Genomic DNA, 14389 nt, shown 5'->3' with positions numbered 1-14389 from the left:
GAGACTTTAGGCGTGATAACCATTGCACCACGCTGGTGAAAAGCCAGTTTAGGCGTGATAAGTTTAGGCGTGATAAGTTTAGGCGTGATAAGTTTAGATAAGTTTAGATCGCGCACAAAGTCCCGCACGCAAAGCAGCGCCATTAAACTCTATGCGAAGTGCACCATACTCTGAATCAAGCCCATAGTGTATAAGAATCTGACATGCTTGACAGATGGAAAAGTGATTTATTAAAAAGTTAAAAATTGGTATTTCGCAAGTGGCAGATTAACCACTTAAGTACCAGCAGTCTCTGCCCCCTTAAGGACCAGAGACCGCTGGTACCAGAAATAGCGGAACACCAATGAATAACGACGAATCGCCGCACATACCCGCCGTAATCGCCGTCACTGTCATACATCGGGAACCTGAGCCATCCACTCTGCCGTCTCTGTGACGGCAGAGTCATGTGAGCCGTTTTGGAGCCACTTTCATTTGCTCCTGACACTGCCTATCAATGTAAGCCAATTGGAGTTGCTTACATTGATAGACAGGGCCAGGAGCCAATGAAATCGGCTCCTGACCCTCTCAGAGGGCTCTGCCGTTATAGAGATAGCAGAGCGAGTGAGCTGTGGCGTGGAGACAGCAGCGAGATCGTCGGGAGCAACGAAAGTAATGAGAACACACGGCATCGGTGGATTGAAATCTATGCCCTGGCAGCCAGGTAGCCATCAAAACAGGGTGTAGATTTCAATAATTGTGGTCCTAAAGTAGTTAAGGGCCCTTTCACAATGTTCAAATTGAGATTTGATACCATGCTGAAAAGTGTCACAGCGCATTACATGTGCGGTGCAACCATGCCGTGAAGCATACAATAAACTGAATGTATGCTTCACTGACACTGTAAATGCAAATGTCTGGTAACAACAGCATGGAACCATTCTGAGACGTGACGCACTGCACAAAATGTAACTGTACCATAGAAATATTGCGTTGAGATGTGATAATATGGATCCTGAAAATAACCCATGAGGAGATGGATTATTGCAAAACCTGTCAGATTTGGACAGCAAAATAGGAAATTTTAATTTATAGTGCATTTGACTCTGGGACAAATGGACATTTTATATGTATGTTTTTTAAACTTAACATTTTTTTTATTATAGTGGTGTAACGCTCGGTGAAGCACAGAGAGGTCTGATTACCGGTGATCTGCAGTATCACGGGAAATACAGACGTATACCAGATTATATGTGATCTGCAGTATCACCGATAATCCAATATACTAGCTAACCTCTGGTCACCAGGGTAGAGTGTTGTGATTGGTGCAACAGTAATACAGAGGACAAGCCTCAGTGCAGCAAGGAGAACTGCACAGATTCCTCCCGCAGGTCTGAGCTCTCCAAGACGGGAGGAGTCAGACTGACAGTGGGAAGGAAAGTCCGAAAGTGGCACTCAGGCGGGAGTGGCACTAACAGGACGGGGAACCGCCTCCAATCGTGAGGTCGGTTCTCGAGGTCGGACAAGCCAGGTCGTATACACACGGACAGATAAAGTACAAAATCAGTAGGCAAAGGCGGAGTCAAGGTACAGGCAGGGTTCAGTAACGAGGTATCAGAGATATCGGGGTACAAAATCAGGAGGCAGAAGCAGAGTCAAGGAGCGAGCCGGGGTCGGCAACAGAGTATCAGATATAACGAGGTACAAGGTCAGAGTTCAGGAGGATAGTCAAGGCAGGCAAGAGTCATAACAAATAATCACAATCAAACTAGTACTTTAAGCTATCAACAGAATCTAACTTAGTGTAGGATTACAGCTCCAGCTGGTCCCGGCACACTAACGGATCTGACTAACGGATCTGGGTGCTCCCACGTATGTGAACGCAACGCCAGACAAAGAGCAAGTGAAGACCCGGCAGTATATATACACACCTGCCTCTCCAGCACCTCCCAAGTGCTGGACCAATGGGAAGCAGAGTTCGGGTCAGCTGACCAGCCTGGTCAGCTGACTCCCTTAGTACTGTCATAAATTTCCCCTGAGTGCGCGCGCGCGCGCGCGCGTCACTCTGAACACTGAGGGACTATGAGTCCCAGCAGCCCCGCTCTGCGGTGTCTCCGCAGCGGGGACCTGTGTACCAGCCGCCGCGTCCAACGCGGCGGCTTCAGTGCCTCTCGCCCGCCTCTCCACGGGGACAGCCGCCTCGCGCTGGGAGGAGGCGGCTGCCTCCCCGTGTGTGCGGCTACTGAATGCGGGAAGAGCCGCCGACCGCTGGCTCATGGCGGCGGCTCTTCCCCGCCTTCTTACAGTACCCCCCCTCCGAGGAGTGGACTCCGGACAACTCCCTCCAGGCTTCTCTGGATGCACAGTATGAAACTCCCTCACTAACTCGTCCGCATGCATGCGGTTCCCAGGTACCCATTGCCTCTCCTCAATGCCGTATCCCTTCCAATGTACGAGATACTGCACTGAATTCTGTACAGTACGTGAATCTATGATTTTCTCTACCTCATACTCGGGTTGGGCATCGACCAAAACAGGAGGAGGAGGAGTGGGACCCATCTGGACTGCGGGTTTGAGAAGTGACACGTGGAAAGATCTCACTCCCCGCATGCTGGTGGGAAGATCAACGGTATATGTGACATCGTTGATCTTCCTAGTCACTGGGAATGGACCCACGAACCTGGGACCAAGTTTGTCAGAAGGCTGCTTTAGTGACAGGTGACGGGTAGACACCCAAACCAAATCTCCTGGTTGGAATCTCCATTCCAAGGAGCGTCTCTTGTCAGCCTGACCCTTCTGACTCTGAAATGCTTTTATGAGATTATTCTTGATGGTCCACCACATGTCTTTAAATGACCTTTGCCAAGCCTCCAAGGCTGGGAACGGAGTGGACGCAACTGGCAGTGGAGAGAATTTCGGCAGTTTCCCTGTCACAATCTGAAATGGACAGAACCCTGAGGAAGAGCTCTTTAGGTTGTTGTGGGCAAATTCTGCATAAGGTAAATATTTGACCCAATCATTCTGCGCCTCGGCAACGTAACATCTCAAAAACTGCTCCAATGATTGGTTGACCCTCTCCGTCTGGCCATTTGTCTGTGGGTGGTAACCCGAAGAAAATGACAATTTCATGCCCATCTGGTGACAAAATGCCCTCCAAAATTTCGAAACAAACTGGACTCCCCGATCGGATACAATGTCTTCTGGAATGCCATGTAGTCTAAAGACATGGTTGACAAACAAATCGGCCAGTTCTTGGGCCGAGGGGAGTCCTTTCAGGGGCACGAAGTGGGCCATTTTACTAAAACGGTCGACCACCACCCAGATGACTGACATGCCCTCAGATCTCGGAAGCTCTCCCACGAAATCCATGGACAGGTGGGTCCATGGCTCACTCGGGGTGGGCAAAGGCTGCAATGTACCTACAGATGCCAGGCGGGAGGGCTTGCTTTTTGCGCACACTGTACATTCCCTAACAAACTCCTTTCAATCAGCGGCTAACGAAGGCCACCATGCACATCTGGCCACGAGATCTTGCGTTCTAGACGCTCCAGGATGTCCCGCATTTTTGTGAGAGTGGACCATCTCCAAGATCTGGAGACGGAACGGTAACGGGACGAATAACACCCCATCAGGTTTTCCTTCCGGGATATCCTGCTGGAAGGGACTCAACGTCTCTTTCCAGTCCACCCAAGTCTCGGTAGCGGCCAACACCACTCTTCGTGGGACAATGGTCTCGGGGACAGCGGGCTGTGCTGTCTCCGGTTCGAAACACCTAGAGAGTGCGTCTGCCTTGGTATTCTTACTACCTGGCGTATATGTGATCAAAAATGAAAACCTCGAGAAAAATAGCGACCATCGAGCCTGCCTTGGGCTTAACCTTTTAGCCCCCTCGATGTATTCCAGGTTCTTGTGGTCGGTATAAACCGTGATGGTGTGCTCAGCTCCCTCTAGCCAATGACGCCACTCCTCGAAGGCCAATTTGATGGCTAGGAGCTCCCTATTGCCTATATCGTAGTTTCTTTCTGCTGGAGAGAATCTCCGGGAAAAATAGGCACATGGGTGTAATCTACCCTGGAGACCGGAACGCTGGGACAGCACAGCTCCCACCCCGACCTCCGAGGCGTCTACCTCAACAATAAACGGAAAGGAAGTGTCCACATGTCTGAGTATAGGTGCTGAGCAGAACAACCCTTTTAACTTGGAAAATGCCTGTAAGGCCTCAGGAGGCCAATGAGTGGTGTTTGCCCCTTTTTTAGTAAGGCTAGTGAGAGGGGCGACCACCGTGGAGTACCCCTTTATAAACCTTCTATAATAGTTCGCAAACCCCAAGAACCGTTGTAGCGATTTTAACCCCACCGGCTGCGGCCACTCCAGGACCGCGGAGACTTTGGCAGGGTCCATAGACAGACCTGAGGTGGAGATTATATACCCCAGAAAGGCAACCGACGTGACCTCAAAAATACATTTCTCGAGTTTGGCGTATAACAAATTCTGCCTCAGTTTGTCTAATACAATCCTGACATGGGTTCTGTGTTCCGAGAGGTTGTTAGAGAAAATGAGAATGTCGTCCAAATAGACCAGAACGAACTTCCCTAACACCTCTCGAAAAACCTCATTGATTAGTTCCTGGAAGACGGCCGGGGCATTACATAACCCGAAGGGCATCACCCTGTACTCGTAATGCCCATCAGGGGTATTGAAGGCCGTCTTCCATTCGTCGCCCCTTCTTATACGCACCAAATTGTATGCCCCCCGTAAATCCAGTTTTGAAAATATCCTAGCCTCTGTGACCTGTGTGAACAAATCGTCTATGAGTGGCAGCGGGTAGCGATTCTTCACTGTGATTTTATTGAGGCCACGGTAATCGATGCAAGGCCGTAACCCCCCATCTTTTTTCTTAACAAAAAAGAAGCCTGCCCCAGCGGGTGACCGGGACGGCTGAATGAAGCCCTTGGCCAAGTTCTCACGGATATACTCCTGCATGGCTAGTTTTTCGGGGCCAGATAAATTATATAAATGGCCTCGAGGAGGCATACAACCTGAACGGAGGTCAATGGGACAATCAAACGGGCGATGTGGGGGCAATCTATCTGCAGCCTTGGGGCAAAAGACATCGGCATAATCCGAGTACTGTTCCGGTACGCCTTCCACCTGCACCTTGGTCTGACCTAATGTCAGCCTCCCCAAACACTGCTGAAAACAATGAGGTGACCATGCTGTCAACTGCCCTGTGGCCCAGTCAATTTGCGGAGAATGAACCTGCAACCAAGGCATGCCTAGGATAATAGTGGAGGTTGACATATGCAAAACAAAAAATTGCAACTGTTCCCCGTGCAATACCCCAATGGTGAGCTTCACAAGCGGAGTCTGTGACAGGGGACGATTCCGTTGCAAAGGGGAATCATCTACTGCCGTGACCTGAATGGGGGGTGTCACGGGAGTGAGTGGTAGACCCAACTCCTGAGCAAATTCAAAATTCATAAAATTAGCCGCTGAGCCGGAGTCAAGAAAAGCTTCAGCGGCTAGGGACTTATCCTCCCATGTAACAGTACAAGGGAGAATTAATTTTCTTTCTTTAAGGGGTGAGGAATGTGTGCCTAGGGTGTCACCCCCCACTACTCCTAGGCAGACCCGTTTCCCGACCTGTTAGGGCAGTTTCGTACCCTATGCCCTGCCTCTGCACAGTATAGGCACAGTTGTTCCGTCATTCTCCGCCTCCGCTCCACCTGGGTCAGTTTTGATCGACCAAATTTGCATTGGCTCTGGTGGAGGCAAGGCCGGAGAAGGCGAGACGGACGGAGATGCTGTTACTGAAGATGCAGCAGCCGGTACTGCGTACGACGTCACCCTGACCCGGTGACTACTCCTAGCCTGTCTCTGATGGCGTAGCCTGCGATCTACGCGAATGGCCGATGATATCGCCTCGTCAATTGTCTTGGGCTCGGGCACGGTTAACATTAGGTCGGAGACCTCCTCCGACAACCCAGACAAGAAGTAATCCATGAGGGCAAAATTACCAAATCTAGAGGTGACGGACCATCTACGGAACTCCGCCGCATAATCCTCGACCGAACCTCTGCCTTGCCGCAAAAGTTTGAGCTTCCGCTCTGAGGTCGCAGCAAGGTCAGGGTCGTCGTAGATTATGGCCATGGCTTTAAAGAACTCCTCCACCGAGGTCAGGGCAATATCGGTGGAAGGCAAATTGTAGGCCCAAGACTGGGAGTCTCCAGTCAATAAAGTTTTAATAAAAATGACCCGTTGGGCCTCAGTCCCCGAGGATCGGGGTCTTAACTCGAAATATGACAACACTCTATTCCTGAAATTCCGGAAGTCAGACTTGTGGCCGGAAAACTTAGCAGGCATACGTATGTCATCACTAGGAGGGGATCGCACTGAATCGACTGATGTCTGGAGGGTTTTCACAGAGCCTGATAAGGCATCAATTAAGGCTTTGTGCTGGCCTAGTGCTTGATGAATGCTATCCACCGAAGTGGCAAGCACAGTCAGAGGATCAGCGCGTTCCATCTGTTTTATGGTCTGGCGTTCTGTAACGCTCAGTGAAGCACAGAGAGGTCTGATTACCGGTGATCTGCAGTATCACGGGAAATACAGACGTATACCAGATTATATGTGATCTGCAGTATCACCGATAATCCAATATACTAGCTAACCTCTGGTCACCAGGGTAGAGTGTTGTGATTGGTGCAACAGTAATACAGAGGACAAGCCTCAGTGCAGCAAGGAGAACTGCACAGATTCCTCCCGCAGGTCTGAGCTCTCCAAGACGGGAGGAGTCAGACTGACAGTGGGAAGGAAAGTCCGAAAGTGGCACTCAGGCGGGAGTGTCACTAACAGGACGGGGAACCGCCTCCAATCGTGAGGTCGGTTCTCGAGGTCGGACAAGCCAGGTCGTATACACACGGACAGATAAAGTACAAAATCAGTAGGCAAAGGCGGAGTCAAGGTACAGGCAGGGTTCAGTAACGAGGTATCAGAGATATCGGGGTACAAAATCAGGAGGCAGAAGCAGAGTCAAGGAGCGAGCCGGGGTCGGCAACAGAGTATCAGATATAACGAGGTACAAGGTCAGAGTTCAGGAGGATAGTCAAGGCAGGCAAGAGTCATAACAAATAATCACAATCAAACTAGTACTTTAAGCTATCAACAGAATCTAACTTAGTGTAGGATTACAGCTCCAGCTGGTCCCGGCACACTAACGGATCTGACTAACGGATCTGGGTGCTCCCACGTATGTGAACGCAACGCCAGACAAAGAGCAAGTGAAGACCCGGCAGTATATATACACACCTGCCTCTCCAGCACCTCCCAAGTGCTGGACCAATGGGAAGCAGAGTTCGGGTCAGCTGACCAGCCTGGTCAGCTGACTCCCTTAGTACTGTCATAAATTTCCCCTGAGTGCGCGCGCGCGCGTCACTCTGAACACTGAGGGACTATGAGTCCCAGCAGCCCCGCTCTGCGGTGTCTCCGCAGCGGGGACCTGTGTACCAGCCGCCGCGTCCAACGCGGCGGCTTCAGTGCCTCTCGCCCGCCTCTCCACGGGGACAGCCGCCTCGCGCTGGGAGGAGGCGGCTGCCTCCCCGTGTGTGCGGCTACTGAATGCGGGAAGAGCCGCCGACCGCTGGCTCATGGCGGCGGCTCTTCCCCGCCTTCTTACAAGTGGTCCTTTGTAATCATAAAAAAGGAGAGTCATAATGAGGACAAAACCAAGGATATAAAATATGGGGAAAGGGTAGAAGCAAGAAAAGAAAAAAAAAAGTGCGAGTTTGGAGGAACTGTCCTTTTTCAAGTCCAAAGGAATTACAGCTATGTTCCCACAGAGGAAAGCCAAGTCACTTGAAGTAACATTCTGTTTTATCTGGTAACACTTGTTGCAAACACTAGACATTCCTGCCAAAATATACGGGCTCAGTACAATGTTCACTGATATTAGGGAAAGTTAACACCAGAATCATTTAGTAAAGGAGCAATTGCTCTGTCATTTTGCTTATGTTTCCTCCACAGGTGTGCTATCATTTTCACATATACCTAGCCATCACTTGTAGTGTTTACAGTTGGCCTGAAACCTTTATAGCTACTATGGAACATACTGCATTATACATAGAATAAAGGTGGCCACACATGATACAATAAAATTATCCAATTTTACATCAATTCAATAAAAACAATCAGTTGTCCTGAAAAGACAAACACTTTTTTTTTATTTGAGCAAGAAATCTGATCAGATTTCCTGTTTTTCTTCTATATAAGTCGATCAGGAGTGGTGTATTTTTCTGCTCAATTTTTGTGAAAAATGAATGGTGTAGGGTAGATTGTCAATTTCCTTATATAAGACATGTATGTGGTACATTGGTCAGATTTTTTAAATGTTACAATCAATCAGAAAAATTGATTGCATACCTTGAATTGAAAAGAAATTAAAAAAATTGTATTGTGTGGCCACCATTAGTCTTGCCTTTATTTTATTCTCTAGGCATCCTAAACTGTGACACCTCAGATTTGATCTACCCCACTTCCTCAATAATTATAAAGAAACCTAGAACATGTACAAGACTGTACATTATGTATAACATATATTACATGACAGGGTTTCATCATGTATGATTCCTGGAAAAGGAACTACTGGTACATAAAACAGAAGTTTGCCTTCTTAAAACAGAAGGTCTTTACAATTATTTAGGTTGGAGTGAGCTCTGAGATGTCTCCCAGTCCATCACTGCTGAAATATGCACTGGGAGACATCTCAGAGCTCTCTCCAACCTGAATAATTGTAAATACCTTCTGTTTTAAGAAGGCAAACTTCTGTTTTTCGTGCCATCTTAGTAAGAAGGTGTTTCGGTCTCTTTTAGCCCCTTACACCCTCCTGGGAGTTCCTGTTCACCATGAGCTTGCTGGGTACTCTGTAACTCTGGGTGTTTCAAGTCCTACCCCATAGAGCCATATTAATCCATGCCATGCACTGATGATGACCAACCAGTCTAAAACAGTCTGTATGCATGATGCATTAGTGTGGCTCTGTAACAAGCTGACACATCATTGCATTCCAGTGGTTCTGGAGGTGTGTTTAGCTTTCAGGGACATCAAAGAGATGATTTGCAAATTCAGCAGTGATGCTTAGTCTCTTTTAGCCTCTTACACACTCCTGGGAGTTGTGGTTCACCATGAGCTTGCTGGGTATTCTGTAACTACTGGTAAGTAAGTGTAAGGGCCTGTTCACAGAGGAAACACTGTCGAGCAGTGCACACCACTTGGAGTCTATGACTGGCTGTGGAGGCGACATGGCCCATCCAATACAAGTGAACTGAGCTTCCCGTGTTTACGGCTCAAAAATGTGCCTGGATGGTTGCAGTTGAATGAAAAATATGGTCCCCCTAACTTCAAGCTCTTCACGTTTCTCCAAGTTAGTGGGTTTGTGCAAAAGAGGTTACAGTCAGGGCCACTAACCTTGAGTTCTCCTGCCACCATCGAGAAAAGGCTTTCCCCTAGAATATTCCATTTCGTATATGTTTTTCCTGTATGCAAATTTTAATGCAAATTTTTGTATGCGTCTAACAATCATTACATGGGAAACGGATGTGTGGTGCAGAAATTTGCAGCATGCAATCCATATTTTTCTGCAATGCACCACATGCAAAAATCTGCATTCAATGCGAATTTGTACTTAGTGGAAATGGGCCCTAAGTCTACATTACTTACTCCTGTGTCAGTTAAAGAGAAACCGTAACCAAGAATTGAACTTCATCTCAATCATTAGCTGATATTTCCCATTGGAAATCTATTCCTTTTCTCAAACAGATCATCAGGGGGCTTTGTATGGCTAATTTTGTGGTGAAACCCCTCCCAAAGTGTGATGTCAGCGCCTCACAGCACTGAGGTACTGACATCACACTGTGGGAGCCTTGTTGCATTGTGGGAAATAAGAGCTGTTTCCAACTGCCAAAAATGCGAGCAGCATCTCCTTCCAGTGACATCACCTGCCAGCAGTAAAAATATCACCATGTGATAAATGTCAGAATGTAAATCAGGGAGAGGAAAGATTTTACAATGGGCAAACACTGACTAAATAATTTATACATAATTATTGTAAAAATGAAGCACATTTTATTACATTATTTTCACTGGAGTTCCTCTGAAAGTGAACCTCCGGACTAAAAATCTACTCAGCAGAACTGAAAAGGCTTGGTGTTTCTTTAACAGTTTCACAGCATCAGAACTTTGTTTTTCTTACCAAAGCATCATTTTTAGCTGCATTTTTACCTAAGCTCCACCCATCAAAGAAAAAAAGCCCAGTCTTTTTTTTTCCCTGCTGCTGTGCAGAGCATGATGGGATTTCCTATGTTGTTATTCACGTTGCCTAGCAACTGGGAGAGGTGCTCAGGACACAGGACAGTTGGAACTGTGTCTCATGCTCCCTGTCACCTCCTTTCAACCAAAAAGATGCCTGTCATCATGAAATCAAACATTTGCCTGTTCTTTTAAAACAGTGTGGGTAAGAGATTATATTACCTATCTATTTTAACCACTTCCAGGTTTCGGGTGGTTTGGATGATCTGTGCTGCGGGGGCTCTTCAGCCCGCAGCACAAATCAGATAGCAGGCAGGGTGATCAGGCTTCCCCCCTTTTTTCCCCACTAGGGGGATGTCCTGGTGGGGAGGTCTGATCGCCGCCGCTCTGCTGTGCCTATCCGTCCTGCGCCGCCTCAGATAGGCTTCAGCCTATCAGACGCCGGCGATCCCTGGCCAATCAGAGGCCGGGGATCGCCGATCTCCTCTAAGGTGCTGCTGCGCAGCAGCGCCGTATGTATGTTAACAGCGGGGAAGATCTTCCCCGCGTGTTTACATTTACCCTGCGACCCGCGATCGGAGGCTCGCAGGGTGTTCACGGAGACACCCCCTGTGAACTGACATGGAACGGACACTCCTACGAGCGGCCGTTTCCATGGAAACCGCTTCAGGATTCAGGGGCGTACTTATGCGTACGCAGAATCCTGGAGTGGTTAATTAACATAACTAATGTAACGTAACCACTTAAGGACCAGGGGAATTCTGGCTGATCTGTGCTGCGTGTGCTCTCCAGCCCACAGCACAGATCAGCAGGCACGCAGGGCAATCAGACTTCCCCCCCTTTTTTCCCCACTAGGGGGATGTCCTGGCTGGGAGGGTCTGATCGCCGCCGCTCACATGTGCCTAGCGGGGGGGGGGGGGGGGGCGTTTTCCGCCCTCCCTGGCTTTCCCTCCCTCCCCTCCTTTCCCTGGATCGGCCGGGGATCGCCGATCTCCTTTACGGCGCTGCTGCGCAGCAGCGCCGTATGATGTAAACAGAGGGGATTTCTTCCCCGCGTGTTTACATTTAGCTTGCGAGCCGCGATCGGCGGCTCGCAGGCTGTTCACGGAGACACCCTCCGTGAACTGGCATGGAAAGGGAGCGGCCGTTTCCATGCTAAACCACTAACGACCTGCTGACGCCTATCGGCGTTAGGCGGTCGTTAAGTGGTTAATGACAGTATGTTTGTTTAGGCTGGAGTTCCTCTTTAAGTGGCAGGACAGATTTGCTGTCACACCCGAACTTGATGCTTGGAATTCAATATTTCTACGAATCTGTCAATTGCACTTTGCGCGAAAGACTCTACAAGGCAAAGCACTCACTTTTGGCTCAAGCAGCAGGTGGCATCCGTGGGACTAACATAGTCTGAAATATTAATTCTATTAATTCTACAATTGATTTGTCTCGACTTGGCAAACTGCAGCACAACAGTATTACAATTGGTAAAAGCCAGCAGGACAGTATGGTGATCAGTGGACATGTTTCATTGCTAAGGGTGTAGGAGATGGACAAGTAGTGTTAGGTGTAGGAAGGTAATTTTTAGGTATATGGTTAGGAAGGTTAGTTTTACAATAAGCAGCAGTGAGGTGAGTGTAGCGGCAGTGAGTAGCGTTAGAAGCAAGGTTACTGTATGTGTGGTGGCAGTGAGTAGCACCTAGTAAAAGGGTTACTGTAGGTGTAGCGGCAGTGAGTAGAACCTAGTAAAAGGGTTACTGTAGCAGGTGTGGTGGCAGTGAGTAGCACCCAGTAAAAGGGTTACTGCAGGTGTAGCGGCAGTGAATAGCACCTAGTAAAAAAGTTACTGTAGCTGTGGTGGCAGTGAGTAGCACCCAGTAAAAGGGTTACTGTAGGTGTAGCGGCAGTAAATAGCACCTAGTAAAAAAGTTACTGTAGGTGTGGTGGCAATGAGTAGCACCCAGTAAAAGGGTTACTGTAGGTGTGGTGGCAGTGAGTAGCACCTAGTAAAAGGGTTACCATAGCAGGTGTGGTGGCAATGAGTAGCACCCAGTAAAAGGGATACTGTAGGTGTAGCGGTAGTGAGTAGCACCTAGTAAAAGGGTTACTGTAGCAGGTGTGGTGGCAGTGAGTAGCACCCAGTAAAAGGATTACTGTAGCTGTGGTGGCAGTGAGTAGCACCCAGTAAAAGGGTTACTGTAGGTGTAGCGGCAGTGAATAGCACCTAGTAAAAAAGCACTCACTTTTGGCGCAAGCAGCAGGTGGCATCCGTGGACTAACATAGTCTGAAATATTAATTCTACAATTGATTTGTCTCGATTTGGCAAACTGCAGCACAACAGTATTATAATTGGTAAATGCCAGCAGGACAGTATGGTGATCAGCGGACATGTTTCATTGCTAAGGGTGTAGGAGCAGGACAAGTAGTGTTAGATGTAGATGTAGGAAGGTAATTTTTAGGTATATGGTTAGGAAGGTTAGTTTTAGAATAAGCAGCAGTGAGGTGAGTGTAGCGGCAGTGAGTAGCGTTAGAAGCAAGGTTACTGTATGTGTGGTGGCAGTGAGTAGCACCTAGTAAAAGGGTTACTGTAGGTGTAGCGGCAGTGAGTAGCACCTAGTAAAAGGGTTACTGTAGCAGGTGTGGTGGCAGTGAGTAGCACCCAGTAAAAGGGTTACTGTAGGTGTAGCGGCAGTGAATAGCACCTAGTAAAAAAGTTACTGTAGGTGTGGTGGCAATGAGTAGCACCCAGTAAAAGGGTTACTGTAGGTGTGGTGGCAGTGAGTAGCACCTAGTAAAAGGGTTACCATAGCAGGTGTGGTGGCAATGAGTAGCACCCAGTAAAAGGGATACTGTAGGTGTAGCGGTAGTGAGTAGCACCTAGTAAAAGGGTTACTGTAGCAGGTGTGGTGGCAGTGAGTAGCACCCAGTAAAAGGATTACTGTAGCTGTGGTGGCAGTGAGTAGCACCCAGTAAAAGGGTTACTGTAGGTGTAGCGGCAGTGAATAGCACCTAGTAAAAAAGCACTCACTTTTGGCGCAAGCAGCAGGTGGCATCCGTGGACTAACATAGTCTGAAATATTAATTCTACAATTGATTTGTCTCGATTTGGCAAACTGCAGCACAACAGTATTATAATTGGTAAAAGCCAGCAGGACAGTATGGTGATCAGCGGACATGTTTCATTGCTAAGGGTGTAGGAGCAGGACAAGTAGTGTTAGATGTAGATGTAGGAAGGTAATTTTTAGGTATATGGTTAGGAAGGTTAGTTTTAGAATAAGCAGCAGTGAGGTGAGTGTAGCGGCAGTGAGTAGCGTTAGAAGCAAGGTTACTGTATGTGTGGTGGCAGTGAGTAGCACCTAGTAAAAGGGTTACTGTAGGTGTAGCGGCAGTGAGTAGCACCTAGTAAAAGGGTTACTGTAGCAGGTGTGGTGGCAGTGAGTAGCACCCAGTAAAAGGGTTACTGTAGGTGTAGCGGCAGTGAATAGCACCTAGTAAAAAAGTTACTGTAGCTGTGGTTGCAGTGAGTAGCACCCAGTAAAAGGGTTACTGTAGGTGTAGCGGCAGTGAATAGCACCTAGTAAAAATGTTACTGTAGGTGTGGTGGCAGTGAGTAGCACCCAGTAAAAGGGTTACTGTAGGTGTGGTGGCAGTGAGTAGCACCTAGTAAAAGGGTTACTGTAGCAGGTGTGGTGGCAGTGAGTAGCACCCAGTAAAAGGGTTACTGTAGGTGTGGTGGCAGTGAGTAGCACCTAGTAAAAGGGTTACTGTAGCAGGTGTGGTGGCAGTGAGTAGCACCCAGTAAAAGGGTTACTGTAGGTGTAGCGGCAGTGAGTAGGGGTAGTAGATAGGTTAGTGTTAGGTGTACCGGAATAGGAGGCATAGCATTAGGTGTAGGAGGGTTAGTGTTAGGTTTAGCAGGAGTAGGAGGGTTAGTGTGAGAGAAGAAATTAAGACGTGTTTGATACGAGCAGTAACTTACTAATAGTATAATATCAGTAATATATTGGTGTCTAAGATATTAACATCTATGGTAAATGTAGGCCTAAAAGGTATTATACAATTGGTACATAACTCTGGCTAGACTGCATAGGTGAATGAAGAGGGGAATAGGAA

General features: G+C 48.1%; 1 protein-coding gene across 8 annotated transcripts in view; it reads right to left on the bottom strand.

The window, feature by feature from the left end:
* JSRP1 (junctional sarcoplasmic reticulum protein 1) overlaps positions 1–14389 on the bottom strand; it is a 125326-nt gene that overhangs the window by 47786 nt on the left and 63151 nt on the right. The window lies entirely within an intron of this gene.

This window comes from Hyperolius riggenbachi, chromosome 1 (genome assembly GCF_040937935.1).
Source record: "Hyperolius riggenbachi isolate aHypRig1 chromosome 1, aHypRig1.pri, whole genome shotgun sequence".
NCBI classification, from domain to species: domain Eukaryota; kingdom Metazoa; phylum Chordata; class Amphibia; order Anura; family Hyperoliidae; genus Hyperolius; species Hyperolius riggenbachi.
The sequence above is the reverse complement of the archived record's forward strand: the minus strand, read 5'-3'. Positions and strand labels throughout refer to the sequence as shown.